We start from the raw sequence: 6,109 nt of genomic DNA on the forward strand, positions 1-6,109 counted from the left end.
GCTCTTATTTGCTTTTGAAGCAAAGTTTTTTTCCTAGCACAAGGATCGAGTCCGTGTGTCCATTCCTTTGAGGAGTTAACCACATGCCAAAAAAAATTTGTCTCTCCTTAATCCCTTTCTAGTTTGCTACCGGGCTGGGTTCGTTGCTTTTCTCATTTGCAAGATTGTTATCTTTCCATGTTAGAATGTGTGTCTCATCTCATCACCTGTCCTTCTTGACCTGCGGCTCGTGCCCTCTTTTCTTTCCCGATGCTGCTATCTGCACCAGACTGATGGAGAAAAGCTGATGCCACAACACACCTCGCAAGAACACAGCGTGTCCATAGCTTAAGCCAGGGAAGTTCTAGAAGTAGAGGGAACCAAGGTTGGGTGTCAAGGGCTCACTTTGGCTTCCCCAATGGCTAAACCTCACATGATTGATGTGAATGAAGCTTTAAATAGCCGGAGTACCGTACCCCAAAAGAGGGAAAGTGAAGAACTCCTTTTGAGTCCTTTTTGTTGCCATTTCGTGAGCCAGCAGCGGCAGTACTAGTAGTTTACCTGCGCACAGTTGTATGCGCCGCTTTAAATTACCGCTGAAGCCTACTACAGGCTACAGCTGGAATAACACAGTAAAAAAGAAGTGTCTGAACAAGTTGTTGCTTTTTGCTGTGAATGTGCAGGTGTTCCTGGGCTGAGGGAGAGGATAGAGGCAGGAGGAGGAGAAGAGCACCTGGACCAGAGATGAGAATGAATGAGCTGGTGTTTAAACCATGGCTAACTTAATTTGTGTTTGGGGTTGGAGCTGGGAAAGAGAGACAGAGGGATAGGAGGGGGGAGAGAAATGTTTATTTTAGGGTTTAATTAGACTCAAGATTCTGGTGTTTAACCCTGTTGTGTTGCTTCTAGAAATAATATAAAAGCTGTGAAAAAGAAATATGTGGAGTTGGCACTTTACATAAGGTTGTAGATCATTGTAGTATCCTAATGTCTAAGACCGTTGCATTGGAGGTTCATCTTGCAAACATATCGGAACTTGCAAATATTTTATTACTTGTTGCATTGGAGTTTCATCTTGTCTTGAGGCAAACAAATCAGCATTGGAGGCTCATCTTTGAGGCTCATCTTTATTACATATCAGAACTTGCAAACAAATCTGTGAAAGACTTGTAAAGTTGCTGGGTTTTGTCTCCGACCATTGTGTCGTGATGAATTTACAGGTACCCCAAGAGGCCCTTGAGTTTGTCGGAATGTCGATTAACTTCCGTTCCGGCAAATTCGGGTACTCCATGTGTCCTATTTTCAGCAAAGGTCATGCTGAAAATTTCCGTGAATTTTAGCATGACTTTGCTAAAAATAGGACATATGGGGTACTTGCGACTAATGCATGGGCCGGGTATCTTGGTACTTAGTTAAGTAGGATCAACCGCCCCCCCCCCATTCTTGCTGCATTAAACCATAGGTGGCAATAGAGCCAAGTGATTAGGGCCAACTTAGAATTCTCCTTAGCATCGATAAACCCTAGATGATAAACCCAACATAGGTGGCAATAGAGCCAAGTGATTAGTGCCAAGTGATTAGGCCCAACCTAGGGTGCCTCGGCATCGATAAACCCTAAATGATGAAAACTTAACTTGGCTTCTATAGGGTGCCTCGGTGTTGATGAGAACCTAAATGATGTACGCTTAGGCTTTTAGGGTGCCTTGGCGTCGACAAACCCTAAATGATGAGACCATGATCTTGTTCCTTGACAATAACCAACTTTTTGACCAAACTTTTTTCCTATTTAGAGCGAAACATGGCCCACAACAATGAGGCCGGCGGTTTGGGCGGCAAGCAATTCTGGGAGCTATCCCAGGAGTTGGAGGAAGAACCTCACCGCTATGAGGACGCCACGGAAGACACTGATCCTGACTACACAGCCCCTAGTGGCGTCGGGGATGACACCACTGATGATGGCGCCGCGGATGCCACCACTGATGATGGCGGCGCACGCACAGATGGCAGCCAACCGAAGAGGCAACAGAAGGACCGGCGCCCGAGCGTGCTCGGCACCGTCAGGGGGGAATTTACTGAAGTGAACTTCGACGGGTATCCGACGGCGCCCAAACACGTAGTCAAGGGGTACTCGGTTCAGCTCGGGTGCATTCTCCGGAGCACCGTCTCGATCAACACCGAGAACCTAAGGCATAAGGACCGAGGGAATTTGCACAGCCTCCTCTTCACGAAGCTGCACGAACGATACAAGTTCCCCGCTGAGTTTGCAAACACACACCTCTCAGGGAATAAAGTGAACGGTGCCACCCTCACGAGGATGAGCACGGCCCTGTCTACTTGGAAAAGCACGGTGAAGGCAATGATTGAAAAAGGTGATAGTTATGAGAAGATCAAGGCGAAATATCCTTTGATGAGCGAAGATGACTACAAGGAGTTCAAGATCAAGTGCAAGAGCAGCACAACCTCCGAATCAAGTCAGTGGGGGGAAAGAAATGCAGAAGTTGAACTTAGGGGTCCACCAACTCGGTCCCTGCGGTTACAGAGTGGCGGAGCCTATATGGGACAAGGAGGACGCGGAGCGTGCCGAGCAAGGCCTACCGCCCCGCTTCGAGAAATACCGTGACAAGCAGACCAGGAACTTTCTCAGGGCCCGGTACAAGGAGGACCCGATAACAAAGGAGCTTACCACGGATCTGAAGACCAGGGCGCTTGAGCTTGTTCTGGTAAGGAATACATCCCCCGCGTAATTAGCTCCATATGGTTGCATTCTAATTAATCCCCAATATTTCTAAATGGTTCACGTTCCTTCCGCAGGATAATGAAAGCAGTAGCGCGGGGTCGTATCAGAGCTCCCCTTTCGACACCCCTTTAAATAGGACGTTGAACGTAATGAAAAACAAGGATAAACTTAGTAAGCCGACGTCAGCTGGTCGTGTGGCCGGCAAAGGCTTGTCCACAAAATGGTTGTCATACTATACTGCTGGTGGGCGAAAGGAGAAAAAGACCAGCTCGGAAAGCCAGTCACGCGAGGTTGAAGCACTCATGGCACAAGTGGCGCGGATTCCGGAGATTGTCCAAATGCAAGTGCAACAACAACTGGGAATGACGCTCAACGCCATGGTGCCTATGTTGATTCATGGGCTGACGATGTGGATTGAGGGCGGCCAACAGGGGCCTCCCCCGGTTCCCAGCTTCACGGCCAGCAACTCGTACAACGCGCAGGCGGCGCCATTGGTGTCTCCGGCGGCGCCATTGGTGTCTCCGGCGGAGGCGGTATTCGTGTCTCCGGCGCCGACACGGGCATTGGAGCTTAATGCACCCGGGTGTACGTCGGTCGGCACCTCGCCAGCAAGCGGCCCCTCCATCAGTTGCACGCCCGCCGTTGGCGGTGCCTCGACATTAGCCGAGCTCGACGGCATCACGGTAACTAAGCCTCTCGGCCAATGACTTCATCTCCTTGCCTTTGACTGGGCATCCCTGACGCCCTACATGTTTTCGTAGGGCGCCGCGACGTTCCTTGCACTCTCCTACACTTCGTGGGCGGCGAGTTGGTCGATGTCGCCAAGGGCAGAATCGTTCAACCGGGCAACCCCGTGTTCCACGGTAATCCGATGCCACCCACAGTGTATAGGTTTGAAGTGGTTCGGGTGCTGCCAGGCTGCGACGAGCTGTTTGATACGTCCATTTTGCATCATGCTTTTATATCGATATTTATTGCATTATGGGCTGTTATTTCACTTTATGTCACAATACTTATGGCTATTCTCTCTTATTTTACAAGGTTTAGATAAAGAGGGAGAATGTCGGCAGCTAGAATTCTGGGCTGGAAAAGGAGCAAATATTAGAGACCTATTCTGCGCAACTCCAAAATTCCTGAAACTCCATGGAACGTCTTAAAATAAATAAAGAAAAATCCTCGCCAAAGATGAAGGCCAGGGGACCCACACCCTGCTCACGAGGGTGGGGGCGCGCCCCCTACCTCGTGGGCCCCCTGGTGGCTCTCCGACGTCCATCTTCTCCTATATGAAGTCTTCCGATGAGAAAAAAATAGGAAGGAACTTTTCGGGATGAGACTTTGCCGCCACGAGGCGGAACCTTGGCAGATCCAATCTAGAGCTCCGGTGGAGCTGTTCTGCCGGGGAAACTCCCCTCCCGGAGGGGGAAATCATCACCATCGTCATCACCAACGCTCCTCTCATCGGGAGAGGGCAATCTCCATCAACATCTTCACCCGCACCATCTCATCGCCAAACCCTAGTTCATCTCTTGTATCCAATTCTTGTCTCAAAGTCCGGGATTGGTGCTAGTAGGTTGCTAGTAGTGTTGATTACTCCTTGTAGTTGATGCTAGTTGGTTTAATTGGTGGAAGATCATATGTTCAGATCCTATATGCATATTATTACCCCTCTGATTATGAACATGAATATGCTTTGTGAGTAATTACGTTTGTTCCTAAGGACAAGGGAGAAGTCTTGCTATTAGTAGTCATGTGAATTTGGTATTCGTTTGATATTTTGATAAGATGTATGTTGTCTAGCCTCTAGTGGTGTTACGTGAACATCGACTACATAACACTTCACCATTACTTGGGCCTAGAGGAAGGCATTGGGAAGTAATAAGTAGATGATGGGTTGCTAGAGTGACAGAAGCTTAAACCCTAGTTTATGCGTTGCTTCGTAAGGGGCTGATTTGGATCCACATGTCTCATGCTATGGTTAGGTTTACCTTAATACTTTTGTTGTAGTTGTGGATGCTTGCAATAGAGGTTAATCATAAGTGGGATGCTTGTTCAAGTAAGAACAGCACCCAAGCACCGGTCCACCCACATATCAAATTATCAAAGTATCGAACGCGAATCATATGAACGTGATGAAAACTAGCTTGACAATATTCCCATGTGTCCTCGGGAGCGCTTTTCCTATTATAAGAGTTTGTTCCGGCTTGTCCTTTGCTACAAAAAGGATTGGGCCACCTTGCTGCACTTTATTTACTTTTGTTACTTGTTGCTCATTACAATTTATCTTATCACAAAACTATCTGTTATCACTTATTTCAGTACTTGCAGAGAATACCTTACTGAAAACCGCTTATCATTTCCTTCTGCTCCTCGTTGGGTTCGACACTGAAGTAGCAGCATACACCACAAGAAGAAGCAGGACCACCCTACCTAAAGGACATCCGTTCCACAGAAGAACTCCATTTGCGAAAAAGAAGGGCAAGAAGATTGTGAACAGATAGCTAGCTAGCTAAGATCGATTGTATTTAAATTGTAGTCTTCATTTCTTGATTGTATTTCATGGGCACTTTTTGAACTATCATGAATATTTTTAAATTTCATGGGCAGTTTTTGAATTCATGAAAAATATTGAATATTCATGAGGACACTCGACTCGATCCCCCTCCATCTCGATCGCTATCCCCCTCGCCAGATCCCCCTTGCCAGATCCCCCTCGCCGCCGAGCATCCCCGCACCCTCCCCCGCTCCACCACCGCCGACGACCCCCGCACCCTCCCCCGCTCCACCGTCACAAATGAATGCAACTAAAAATCCAAAAAAGACAAATTTGATTATATTTTCAAAAAACAAATTTGATTATATTTTCAAATAACAAATTTGATGATATTTTTTATATTCATAAATATTTTCAAATAACAAATCTGATGATATTTTTTAAAAAATTATTACTGTTTTTATAAAAATTTATTACTGTTTCATATTCATATTCATTTTCTAAAAAATTATTAGATGCAACAAAATAATAAAAAAAAAATCTTACTTATGGCAAACGGCTGGCTGGTGCGCCATTGCTCTCTAAAAAAAGAATACTTATGGCGCACTGTCCCGCTGGTGCGCCATTGCTATCTAAAAAAGAATACGTATGGCCCACGGTCCCGCTGGTGCGCCATTGCTATGAAAAAACATTCTAATGGAGCACCGCCAGGGGGTGCGCCATTAGTAATCTTCCCCCATCCATACACTTTGTCCCTCCCTCGTCCCTCCCTCTCGCCAGACACTTCGTCCCTCTCCCTCCACCGCGCCGCTCCCTCCCTCGTCCCTCCCTCCACCGTGCCGTCACCGCCGCTGCCCTGACCCACTGCGCCGCAGCCGCCCACGCGCCCCCGCCGCCTCCCT

This window comes from Triticum dicoccoides, chromosome 2A, assembly GCF_002162155.2.
Source record: "Triticum dicoccoides isolate Atlit2015 ecotype Zavitan chromosome 2A, WEW_v2.0, whole genome shotgun sequence".
Classification (NCBI taxonomy): Eukaryota; Viridiplantae; Streptophyta; class Magnoliopsida; order Poales; family Poaceae; genus Triticum; species Triticum dicoccoides.